This window comes from Arachis hypogaea, chromosome 12 (assembly GCF_003086295.3).
Source record: "Arachis hypogaea cultivar Tifrunner chromosome 12, arahy.Tifrunner.gnm2.J5K5, whole genome shotgun sequence".
In the NCBI taxonomy this organism is placed as follows: Eukaryota; Viridiplantae; Streptophyta; class Magnoliopsida; order Fabales; family Fabaceae; genus Arachis; species Arachis hypogaea.
The window spans coordinates 35,314,989-35,329,375 of NC_092047.1; positions in this window are offsets into that span (position 1 = coordinate 35,314,989).

A 14,387-nucleotide genomic window follows, 5' to 3' on the forward strand; every position below is an offset into this window, starting at 1 on the left:
TTTATTTTCTGCAATTCTCAACTCAAATTCTGGATTCGCTCAACTAGAACATTCCTCTAATTAAAGTTTCTTGATCAATCAATCCTTGTGGGATTCGACCTCACTCTATTGTGAGTTTTTACTTGACGACAAATTCGGTACACTTGCCGAAGGAAATTTGTTGTGAGACAAGTTTTCCGTGCATCAATCGCCTTGAATCCTTTCTAGGAATCCAGGGGATTCAAATCCAATCTTTATTGGTGATGGCCTTAAAATTAACTTTCCCTGAGAACATGCAGCACAACAAAATTCACTAGATTTAAGAATCTTCTGGTTCTTTAGTGAATGTCCACGGGAGTTTTTAATAATTCTCCGCATCATGGTTGTTCACGAATGACCCAATCGATCATGCCAATTTATGAATTCATTTGGGCTAGTAAACTTCTGGTTTACAGTGGCATGTGATTCAATTGCACTAATTTTGGTATAATATAACCCAGATGAAAGTGAGGCTAACTTTTTTAATATAACCTTTTTATTTAAATCATGAGTTGTGATATATAAGTACTCATGATTTCCCTCATTCATTGTTTCAATATGATATCGATTTCAACGAATATCTTTGAAACTCAATAAGTTTCTTAGAGATTTAGTAGACAATAGTGTATTATTTATTATGAATTTTGTTCCTCTAGAAAATAAAATTATAGCTCTTTCGGAGCCTTTTATCACATTGCCTGAGCCAATAATAGTATTAACATATTCTTCTTTTAGCACAAGATGGGTAATATATATATTACTTTTGAGAATGGTGTACGAACTTGCACTATCCGCAAGGCATACATCTTCATTATATATCCTTGCCATTTTCTTCAAAGACAAATAATAATAAAATTAGTAGAAATATTTACGCAGTAAAATTATTTCCTTGATTGAAAATTTTTTCTAAGAAGTATAGTATATACTAAAAATTTTATTATTATTATCTTGGTACATTTAGTAATTTTGAAATTCATAAATATTTTATTATACATCATATTTGAAATTCAGATAAAAATAAAACTTAACAATAAGTTTCTTACATTATTTTTTTTACATAAATACTTAACAATTTCACATATTAAACTATTCCATCATTGATCAAATGACCAATATTTCCTTCAGGATCCTCAAAGAAATCAGATACATCATAACGAGTGGTGTAATTTTCAGCATCATTTGAAACAAAATTTGTTTCCTTTCCTTTATCATCATTTTTCAAAGATGTTTGATAAAGATTGACTAGGTGCTTTGGTGTACGACAGGTATGCGACCAATGGCCCTTTCCACCACAACGGAAACATTTATCCTTAATTGATTTATTTTACCCATTGTTTCTTTCTTTATCCCACTTCTGGTGAGATCCTTTCTTATGAACATAATTTCTTTTCCTTCCATAATTTTTCTTGTTACCAAAACCTTGCCATTTACCTCTTCTGGGGTAATGATTTGCCGCATTTACTTCAAGAAATGGGGTGGCGCCAGGTGAGCGTGCTTCATGATTTTTTAAAAGTAACTCATTGTTGCATTCAACAACAAGAAGACAAGAAATTAACTCTGAATATTTTTTAAATAATTTTTCTCGATACTGCTGCTGTAGGAGCACATTCGAGGCAGGGAAGGTCGAGAAAATTTTCTCTAGCATGTCATTATCTGTTATCTTTTTCCCACATAATTTCATTCGTGAGGTGATTTGAAACATTGCTGAATTATATTCATTTATGAATTTAAATCCTGTAGACGCAAGTGCGTCCATTCATATCGGGCTTGAGAAAGTATCACTGTCTTTTGATGATTATACCTTTCTTCAAGGTCTTTCCACAGATCTGCAGGATCTTTTAATGTGAGATATTCATTTTTCAATCTTTCGTCAAGATGACGATGAAGGAAGATTATGGCTTTGGCTTTTATCCTTTTGGGATGTATTATTTTCAGCCTTAATGGTATCTCCAAGATCCATTGAATCAAGATGAATTTTAGCATCTAGTATCCATGATAAATAGTTGTTTCCAGATATATCAAAAGCATTAAATTTAAGATGAGAGAGTTTCGACATAATGAAAATTTGTTACCTGAGTCTTCCTAAAATTTGATCAGAGTCTCGTGCTGATAACGTATTGTAAAATAAATAAAGAAGATATAATAAATATAAAATAAAGAAGTGTAAATAGAAGACTCTAGTATTGATATTTACCAATATAATTATCTCACTATAATAATAGAAATAACTTATATATTTACTAGTATTATATATATTGCGACTTAAGAACTTAAGAGAGAAATAGAAAGGAAAGAGAAAGGAATGTTCTTATTGCTGTGTATAGTTTCTCAGATTGCTTTATTATTTATAGGCGTGTGAAGTTTATAATTTCAACTTCATTAACTTATGTTTGCTATAAGGAGTTGAGCCATTCAATTTTGAAAACAAAATTAACCGATCATATTAATGATGGTCATCCACCTTATTTATTCTTATCACAACAACATCTATATTTTTTGGAAGGTGGCGAAGGAAAATAAAAGTGGCGTGTATTTTTTAGAATTTCAAAATCAGAATTTTTTTAAAAGTTGATTATTATGTGTAATAACTAATAAATTAGCTATAGAGTTAGTTTCTTAAATTTTTCTATTTTAATATTATTAGAATTTCGGAAGAATGTAAAAGGACTTTTTAGTTTTTTTTTTTTTATTGTTGCTTCGGAATTAGCTTTTGGCACTATTGGATATGTTTTGGGTCAATATTATACTAGACTCAATTTAGACATTATTGAAATATTAATGTGGGTCAGGATTAGTTGGGTTTAAGAAAAAATAATATTCAAAATTAAAAGAAAAAAAAATCTAAAATCAAATAAAAAATATTTAAAATTATTATAAAAAAATCTAAAATGTAAAAAAAAAAATCTAAAATCATTATAAAAGAATATTCAAAATCTAACAAAAAAATTTAAAATCTAAACTCAACAAAAATTCTTTTAATTATGATAAAAAAACACATCACTTTTGAATATTTAAATTTTAGAAGTTTGAAATATTTTTTTAAAAATATACAATAAAAAATAAATAAAATTAAACTATTAAAATAGATGGCATCATTTTGGATGTTTTTAAAATTTAGATTTTAGATATTTAAATTTTAGAAGTTTTAAATATTTTTTTGAAAATATATAATTAAAAGTAAATAAAAACAAACTATTAAAAGCGAATGCATTATTTCAGATGTTTTCTATACCTATATTTTAAATGTTTAAATTTCAGAGATTTCAAATATTTTTTTGAAAATGTAAATTAAAAATAAATGAAAATAAAAAATACTTCTGAATTTTGTATGTTTAAATTTTAGAGGTTTTGGATAGTTTTTTCTATGATTTTAGATATTTCGTTTTGTTGGTTTTGATGTTTTTTTTCCACAATTTTGAATATTTCTTTTTATTAAGTTTTAGATGTTCGTTTTTTATAATTTTATGTTTTCTTTGTTAAGTTTTGAATTTTTTTAAAGATTTTGGATATTTTTTGTTATTCATCATTTTGTTATAAAGTTAGTTGGTTTGTTAAAATATTAGCTCTAGAAGATGTTGGTTACCTAGACTTTGTCATAATCTATTATTCTATTATATATTCTAATATATATTACTAATTTTACAATAAAAATATACTACATGTCTCTTTTTCACTAAAATAAATTTTTTCTCTTCAAAATTAAGAGTTTTCTTCTTTCCTCTCTTTTTTTTCTATCTCTCTCCCTTTTTCACTCATTTCATCTCGCTTGTATATCATTACCAATGATTAATTACTAATTTGATAATCAAAATGTGCGACGTGACATTTTCTAATTACAATTGAAATTAAATAAAAATTAAAATTAAAACATTGAAATTGAAATTAATTATATCTATATTATTATATTACTAATTTGATAACTAAAATATACCACATGTCACTTTCTCATTACAATTGAAATAAAATTTTTCTTTCAAAAAATAATAAACTCGATCTCTCCCTCTTTTTCTCTAACTCTCTCTTTTTTTTTCTATCTCTTTCTACCCTTTTCACTTTGTAATCTATAATTTATATTACTAATTTAATAATTAAAATATGCTATATGATACTTTTTTATTATAACTAAAATTAAATTTTTTCTCTAAACTTAGTAAACTTTCTCCTTCTCTCTTCTTTTCCATGTCTCTTCTTTCTTTCTCTTTAATTCTCTATCTTTTTCTACCTTTTTTTAACTAATTTATAACATATAATCTATTATTAACTTAACAACCAAAATATATTATATAACTCTTTTATTATAAATAGTTAAAAAGTTTTTCGATCAATTTTTTTTTCAAAATTTGTGCGTTGTTGCTGCTTATTCTATGTCTACACTATTTCTTTCTACCACTGCTAATTCTCTTCTTTGCTGGGTGTAATTACGATTTGTATGTATTAAAAAGTCTTTAAAAAATTAAATAAAATAAATTTATAAATAATAAAAATCATATTAAATTTATAATAAAATATAATTAAAAATGTGATCTTATAATATTATTCACACAAAAAATATATAATGATTACATGCATATTTTTCATTTTTTATTTATTTTTAAATTTTATCACTTATTTTTTTAATTTATTTTTTTAAAATATTTATTATATATAATTTAAAGAAAATAATAATATTATGATTTGAATTAAGATCTAATTGTCCAAAAAAAAAATTTTTAAGTTAATTTTATAACTTTCAATATAAATTTTTTATACTAATTAATATATATATATATATATATTACTTTCAAATAATAAGTATAAGAATTATTTAATTTTATTTATACAATAGAGATGACACTTAATTAAATGTAAAAATATACACATTAAATTTTTTTATTATTTTTATATAAAAAATATTAAAATTAAGTTATTTCACATGATATTTTTTGGGGGTTAATAGTCAAATTAGTTTTTGAAAGATAAGACATTTTTTAAATTCATCTTTAAAGGATTTTTTTAATGAAATTGGTCCTTCAAAAATTGCGAATTAATCAATTTGTCCTCCATTCATTCTATTAACAATTTTTTTTAAAGACTGATGTCGTAAAACGTTAATTGATAACATATATAATACCTAATATGTCTAATTGGATATTAATCAAATATGTTTATGAAAATTTATTACTTTAGTCATTTTTTCAAATTACAAAAATCTTATTCCTAATATGACCTAGTGACTAAATTGATAAATTTTCGTAAACATATTTAGTCAACGTTTAATTGGACTTGTTATGTGTCATGTATGCTATCACTTAACATTTTACATCATCAATCGTTGACGAAAATTGTGAGTGGAGTAACTGAAGGACAGATATGATTAATTCGTAATCTTTGAATGACCAATTTGATTGAAAAAATCTTTCAAGGACGAATTTGAAAAATGTCTTATCTTTCAGGGACTAATTTAACTATTAACCCATTTTTTTGGATTAAGTACAATTTTGGTTTCTAAGGTATAAGTCGAAATTTTTTTCGTCCATGTTCATACCTTGGCCCAAAACATAAAGTCAGACCAAATAAAGATAAAAAGACTCCAACCAAAAGGAATGACCTTCATCATTTACCCGACCTCTTTAAGAGGTCGGATACAACAAAAGGAGTTCAGCCTTGCTTGCCCAAACAAATAACTACCTCCCCGAATCTCTCATACTATCTCTATCTTTACTAAAAGATAGATCCTAACAAACTCCAAGATAAAGGGAACGGGAATCCATTAATAAAGTTGGTTAACGACTTTACTATAAATACACAAATACCCTTCAGGTATATTCATGTTCTAATATACATAAAATCTGTCTAAAACCCTTGCTAACTGATAAACCCATATTTCATGAGTTCTTTTGTGCTTAATTAGAGTGATTTATTCAACTCTTCACCTACTTATTCACATTAATTGCATGGTTTTACTTTCCCTTCCTTATTATGTCATATTATGAAAAACATGTTTCCTAAACTTTAAAATTAATTAATTTAATTACCTTTATTTCCATTCGATGTCGTGATTAGTGTGTTGAGTAGTTTCAGATTTTCTAAGGCAGAATGACTTAAAGGATGGAAAAGGAAATATACAAAAATGGAAGGAGAAAGCAAAACGGAGCTTTAAGGAAACTGGTATCCACGCGATCGCATGAACGACGCGATCGCGTGCCAAGCACGAATCAGCAGCGACGCGGCCGCATGACTGACGCAACCGCGCGCCTTAAGCAGAACGCATATGACGCGGTCGCATGACTGACGCGACCGCGTGGCAAGGAAAAGCTCCGAATGACGCGACCGCGTGACCCACGTGGACGCGTGACAGAGGCCACGCACCAGAAATCACAGAATACGCCCCCAACGAATTCTGAAGCCCTTTTTGGCCCAGATCCAAGTACAGACAGCTCAGACCAGAGGTTATAAAGTGTGGGAATGCTTCCATTCAAAGAGAGATCGCATATTTTTACCTTTCAATGATTTAGATTTAGTTGAGAGGGGGATCTTCTCTCTCTCTCTTTTAGGATTTAGGATTTCTTCTTGTTTTAAGAGTAACTCTGGATCCCAGGTTTAATGTTCTTTTAGTATTACTTCTATTTATTTATTCCAACATTTGAATTGATTATTATAATTTGATTTATGAATTCTCTCATGTTACAGACTGTTATTTGAATTAATGATAATTGAGGTATTTTCAGTTTATGATTGTTCTCTTTGATTTAAGTTACCATTGCTTCCCATCTAAGGACCTCTTTATCATTCCAGCAATTTTACTTTTTCCCCTTTTGGTTCTGGTTAAGAATTTAGTAACTCAATAGTTATTAAACTCAACATAATTGATAATCGTGATCTTGCTAATTGAGTTGAACTTAAATAATCCCAACCTTTTCTGAGGAAATAATTAGGATTCAAAAGTCAATTTAATTAGTCCCTTGACTTTCTTTTGCCCTGGTGAAGGTTGACCAAGTGGAATTTAGATTCAACTTTCATTATTATTGAGATAGATAACTAAGTTGGACCTCTAATTTCTCTACCTTGCTAAAAGTTGCTTTACAGTTATTATTTATTCTTAATTGCCATTTAATTCACTCGTTATTTAAATTACTTGCTTCTCACCTTCTAAACCCCGATTACAATCTTTATAGCCAATAATAAGAACATACTTCCTCGCAGTTCCTTGAGAAGATGACCCGAGATTTGAATACTCGGTTAACAATTTTTAAAGGGGTTTGTTACTTGTGACACCCAACACGTTTATACGAAGGGATTTTTGCCGGTTTAGAAACTATATCTACAACACAACCGTTTCTATGAATTTCTTTACTGGTAGAAAATCCGACGTCAAAATGGCGCCGTTGCCGGGGATCTGCTAACGTGTGCCTTATTATTGGTTATTGTAAATATTTTTCTTTTACTTGTTTATTTATTTTTGTTTTTCCTTTTTATCTTTATTTGCTACTATGAACTCTCACCCCTCTCGCTTTGAGTTTGGTTCTAATATTATTAAAGGAAATAGAAGTTACAGCAGGAATGTGCATCAACGTCAGACCAATCAAGGATGGATGGAACCAAAAGGATCTAATCAACCCTTTTGGCAGCAACACCCTCCGAGATATCATGGACAAAGACCATTCCACCGTGCATACCCAGCTGAAAGATATGGTGGACAACCTTGTAACTACCAACGAGCCCCAACCCGTGCATATGAACCATCCTTTCAACATAACCTCGAACCACCACACTCACAAGCTTCTCTTCACCATTCGCCATCGTATGATCCTTCCTTACCCCAATACCAATCCAATCGTTCCCAATCATCACCACTTTCCTTTGTATCATGTGCAAGTCTGGCAAACCGCGAAGCAAAGGATCGCCTAAAGGAAACAGTAATTAAATCTCAAACAACCATTTAACAACTGGAGCAAGCACTAATTCAATGGGCCACTAGGCACTCAAATATACAAGGATCAACCACAGCTCCATGTGGACAGCCCGATGAAGAGCGTAGCATGAAAGAAATATTAGAGACTCCAGTGGACAAGACAGAGAATGAATTCGTACTAGAACAAGTGGAAGAAGCTGTCATTGTTCAAGAAGAAGAGTTGGTTGAAGATCTAGGCGATGCTGAACTTCCTTGGGAATCCAGAATTGAGGAAAACTCCATCCAAGATGCCACAGTTAATGCTAAGGAGGATACCGTACAATCTTCAAGGTAAGTCGTTTACGAAGAATCAGACGGAATAATCCGAGAAACAAATTTCCTTGATGATGATAGTCACAAGTCTAGTTCTCCTAGTGATGAACTTGCGTCCGCAAGTGAATTCTTTGAGATCGAAGAATCTTCCCCAAGTGAATATGAAAGTGATGCGGAGGTAGATTTCTCTCAACCTCCAATCTATGACTCGAGTGATGAGGAAGACATAGAAGACTTTGACCAGGATACAGATACAATTGAAGATCTTTACAAGGAAGTGGAAGAATTCACAGAAGAACACAAGGAAATAGAACTTGCAGAACCACCAAAAACACCTATCCCAAGGCCATTACCACCCAATACAAGCTTCAAGTGGGTACAATCCTTAACTTATAATTTTACTTATGCACTTGAATATGGTTTGCTTGAAACAGATGGCCAGCTTAGAGCTCTTTGCGGCTTTAAGAGTAAGAGGGAAATGGCTCGTATTCAGAGCTGGTGTACCAGGTTCAATAAGGTTCCACGCTTCACCTCGAAGTACACGGATTGGTATCATGCTCAATTGCATGGATCACAGAGAACGTTTGGTCACTACGGTGAGATTCTACTTTTTAAGCCGCCCGGATGGAGACATGTAGACCAAGACGGAGGCGGATTTAAATGCAAGGCTTGGAATCCTGAGGTTTATTCTGACATTTGTTACCCCAGGAGCCTAAAAATTTGTTTGAAGCTGCTTAGAAGCTTTACATGCCTAGTTTGGGACCCCGGAGGCTATTGGCATTCCAAGCACTGGTGGAGATTTTTGGACGAATTTAAACACAAGCCACCATAACAGGATACTCTTCCAATGTCCAACTTAAGGACTTTAACTAAAAGTGCTAGGTGGGAGACAACCCACCATGGTATGGTCGCCTCTTTTTCAACTTATTTCTTGTTAATTGCTTTCATTTTTCCTTTTTCATTTTAATTTATTAAACCTGGAATCATGCATAGCATTCATGTCCATCACTGCATCCTGCATTTTTCAGTTTCAAAAAAAAAAAAGGGTGCACGACGCGACCGCATGCCCCATGCGATCGCGTCATATCGCGAAAAACACCACCCATGCGACCGCGTGACCCACGCGGCCGCGTGATATATATATCAGCGTAAGGATCCAACGAACAGAAAGTTGGGCTAGAATCGTGCGGCCCTTGTGCGTTTCGCACAAATTAGCCCACGCGATCGCATGCCCCATGCGATCGCGTCACTTACCCAATACCAATCCCACGCGACCGCGTGAGCGACGCGATCGCGTCGCATGGATTGCACATCACCCCAAAAGGAGACAGAGAGTTGCGCTAAAACGGCGCTGGAGTCGTGCGTTTAGCACAACTTCCAGCGACGCGATCGCGCGACCCATGCGATCGCGTCACCCTTCTTTCCCCCCTCTCATGCGATCGCGCACCCCACGCGATCGCGTCACTCCCATTCTTGTCCCAACCACGCGACCGCGTGCCCCCATGCGGCACGTGGATTCGAAAATATAACACCCCCCAGCCCGCGAACCCTATCAGTCGCGAGCCCCCCCCACCCCCAACCCTCTTCTCCCTCTCTGCTCCCTCTCCCTCCAACCACCACCCAGCACCACCCAGCCGCCACCACCAGCCACCCAGACGCCTCCGCCACCCCGTACGCCGCCGCCCCAACCCCCTCCCCTCCCTTCTTCTCCCTTCCTCCTCTCCCCTCCCCTCTCCGCCACTGCCTCTGCGACCACCACCCCCCCACCACCGCCCCCAGCCGCGCCCCTTCCCTCTCCGCCAACCAACCACACCCCCTTCTTCTATCACCAACCCAAAACCCTCGCCGCCACTGCCCCCTCAGCCACCACCGCGTCGCCGTGCACCACCACCGCGCCGGACGCCGCCGCAGCCACCTTCTTCCCTGTTCCACCCCTTCCGCTTACCAGGTTCCGCAACACGCAACCTTTTTATCCGTTCGTCACTTTTCTGTATTTTTTATTCCGTTTATGTTCATAATTAGGATAGCTAGACTTGCATGTTGTAGTGGATTTTTAGGTTGTTAGGTAGCTTAGGCTGTGGTTAGTGGATCTAGGTCTGTTTACTTACACTGTTCTTATTTCTGTTTTATCCTATGTGCAAATCTGTTGCTGCTATAATCATGATTCATATGCTGCTTTCTTGTATGTTGCTGCTGTTTACATTGAGTTTTTCTGTTTATTTTATATCTATGTACATGCAGCTTGCTTTCTTTTAATTCATATAAACTGATCTGATTGCTGTTTATTTTCCGGGACAATCCAATTTTAGCCGAAATGCTGCCCAAATTTTTTGAAAATTGTTTTCATTCTTGTTTTGGTTTGGCAACTCTGTTTTACTCTACCTCCCCCAAACCATTTCATGAATGCTAAGGGCCACTTTCTTATCCTCTTTTGCTTTCCTGGTTCATAACATGCATTTGTGATTCACTGATTCCAATTTCTGATTTCTTTATTTCTATTCGAATCAGCATCACCCTGTTTTCTTTATTCGATTATGAGTACTTCTATTCTTACCTGTGAATCCTTATTATATGGAATTTTTCTATGCCACTTACTTTCCTAACTCACTAATTTTAATTTACTAATTTCTTTTTCAAATCCTAACCATACTAACCCTTTTGATATCTTTTCTGATTATTTTCACTTTCCTCTAACTTTCTAACCATGGCATATTGCTTATTTTTTTTCCATTTAACATAAATTCAATCACATTTCATATACTCATTTTCCTTATTCTATTTCTCCCTTACCGCTTTGAGTTTTCTTTGTTTAAATTGCCTATTTGCTTTCCTATTTTTTTTATCCATTCCTGGTTTTCTGTTTTTCAGGATGTCTGCCTCACAGAGGAAAGGCAAAGGCAAGGCCACTGGAAAGCGCAAGAGAGGAGATTCCTCCCAGTCCATCATTGCTCTAATGCACGATTCATCATGGCGGGAGAAGAACTTCACACAGCAGGAAAAAGCTGACCAGCTGCTCCCTTCGACTGATCCTATGAAATTTGCAAACCGGTACTGTGAGCTGAAGTACCCGACTTTTGCAAACTCTAGAAATCTATACCTGGAACGTACCTTGAAGATTCCAGAAGCCCTCTAGCAATACACTACTGAGCAAATCAAGCAAAGGGGCTGGTTCTTTCTGAAGAGATCACTGACAGAGGTCAATGCATCTTGGGTCCGGGAATTCTATTGCAACTACTACCTTACTACCCTAGATGCAGTGAACCTGAGGGGAAAGCAAATTCTGGTCACTGAGGAGGCCATAGAGACCATTCTCCAGCTCCCAGCCAAGTCCGATCAGCCAGATGGTTTTGCACAGGCTGAGGAAAACATGGGCCAGATGCAGTTTGACTGGGATGCTGTGAAGGCAATGATAGCTCTCGACCCTGCTGTTTCTTGGGAGATGGGTCAGAACACCACTATGCCTAGAGGGATCAAGAGAGTGTACTTAAATGATGAGGCTCGGCTATGGCATCAGATCTTGAGTAATTTTGTGATGCCGAGTACTCACGAGACGGAGATCCCGGCTACCATGATCACCCTCCTTTGGTGTGTGCTGGAGGGTAAGGATATTTATCTGCCTCGTTTTATCCGGCATTATATGGCTAGGGCCCACGTCCGAGGCACCCTCCCCTTTCCTTACCTGGTTACACGGCTAGGCCGTCAGGCTGATGTGCCTTGGGAGGATGCCGATGAGCGACCACCAGCAGCGGACTGCAGGAAGATCATCCCGCACAGCAGGAACTTCCTTGCCTTGGGCTACAGACCACCACCTGTCACTGCTACTGATGAGACAGCCCCTCCGTCTACTGGACCCTCTTCATCCACAGCTGCCCCAGCTGCCCCTGCTGCCACCACTGCACCTCCACCCGCCTCTGAGCCAGTTTATCGCCTCGTGCACCGCCTTTTCCGCCAGCTTGATCAGATGGAGCGCCGTAACAGGCGCCGGTATGAGAGATTGGAGCGCCGCAGCAGGCGACGCTATTCCCATCTGAAGCTGATGATCAGACAGGGCGCCGACATCCCCTCTGAGCCCGACACCCCTTCAGAGCCATCAGAGGAGGAGGAGGATGAGCACGAGGATGAGACTCATTCCCAGGCGGAGACTCATCAGCAGGCAGCCACAGAGCAGTCTGCCCCGCATCAGGAGGTTATGCCCCAGATTGAGGCTGCAGATCCGGAGATCTCGATCCAGTCAGTCTCCCCTCTACAGCAGCCAGACTCTCAGTCCACCACTGCCACAGAGACCCCAGCTACCATCCCTACCAGTGATGACACTCCTTCACACCCGGCTTGATTGAGCATCGAGGACGATGCTTCATTTTAAGTGTGGGGAGGTCGCCATCTCTGGCGTTTATTTTGGTGAACTACTACATACTTTTTCTTTCATTTTGGATATTTTTCTATATTTTTCTCTTTTTCTTTTATTATTATTTTCTGAGTACTTATACATTGCTACTTGTATATTTTACTCTATTTTCTGCATTTTGCATTTTTTTGTTCATATTTTAGTTATTTAGCTCATTTTAGTCATTTAGTTTAGTTTGCAATTCTGATTTATTAGTGGATTAATTAGTATAGTTTACCCTTTTTTAGCATAAAGATAGTATAGTTTAAATAGAAAAATATAAAAAAGAAGTAAACTAGGAACTTTAACAGAATCAAAACAACCCACACCTTGTATATATAGCATTACATGTTAGTTGACAACATTTCATCAAGGAGGAACATTAAAACTTTAAAAGCTACCCTAAATAATTTTTTTCAAGAGAATAATGGGAATTTTTAACTAAACCTGCATACAATATATGAATGATATATGATGCTTGAGTTAGAGAACACACAGCCTGTGAGTCTTGAGCTTAAATTGTATGGTTGCATTCAAACCATAATTTCATTTCTGTGTGTTACATTTCTTTTTATTCTGATGTTCTTTCCTTTGCTTTAATCTATATGTCCAATTATAGAATATAGAATAGATACATACCAAGAGAATGATTGAGGCCATCATTTGATTTTAGCTCACTCACCCCCAAATTAGCCTGCCTTTTACATCACCCTTGTTAGTCCCCTTGAGCCTATTAAAACCCCTTTATTCTATTTAGCCAAATTACTAGCCTTAAGCAGAAAAACAAAAGAAAATCCCAAGTGAATCCTTGGCTAGTTTAAGATAGAAAATCATGAATAGAGTTAAATGTGGGAAACCTTTTGGGAACATGGATGATAGAACCAAAAAGGTAGAAAAAAAAGTAAAAAGGAATAAAATAAAATTTGGGAAGCATGCTCATGAGAAAATCTAAGTGATTTAATTATCATGTGCATTTAAAAAAAAAGTTATTTTTCAGCATATAAATAAGAGGGAATACAAAAAGGAAATTCCCCAATGAAAACAATGCACATGGAATAAAAAAATAAATTAAAAAGTGAAACATGAGCATGTAACAATAAGTGGGGAATATGGGAAAATAGGTAAAGAGATTTTATTTTACTAAATATGTATGTTAGGTGAGATCTTAGTCTAATTAAGGATTCACTTATTAGCTCACTTAACCATATACATAAATCCTTACCTTTACCTTGGCCCCATTACAACCTTAATTAAGACCTCATGACTTTTTGGTATGACTATATTCTATAATTGTTGATTGGTTAGATGAAAAACAAAGTTATAGAAAGTAAGAATAAAAAGAAAAATAGAGTGAATAAACCCAATAAACACTGAGTGACTAGAGAGTAAACACAAAATCCAGTGAGGGTTCTATAACTCATCAACATATATCTGTATTTATATTTACTAATTGTTTTGCAAGTTTGTACAATGTTTTCTTTCCCATCTCATTTGCTAAAATGCTTTATTATTTAAGGGTTAGCTATATATATACATAACTCCTTGAGAATGTGAATTAACTTAGCTAGTGTAAGCTTTATATATGAGTAGATGAACTAGAATTGCATGACTCATTAGGTAGATGCATTTAGCATAGGTTGCATTTCATAACATTCCATCACTTTAACCTTAATTATTTACCTTGGATTTAGCATGAGGACATGCTAGTGTTTAAGTGTGGGGAGGTTGACAAACCCATATTTCATGAGTTCTTTTGTGCTTAATTAGAGTGATTTATTCAAC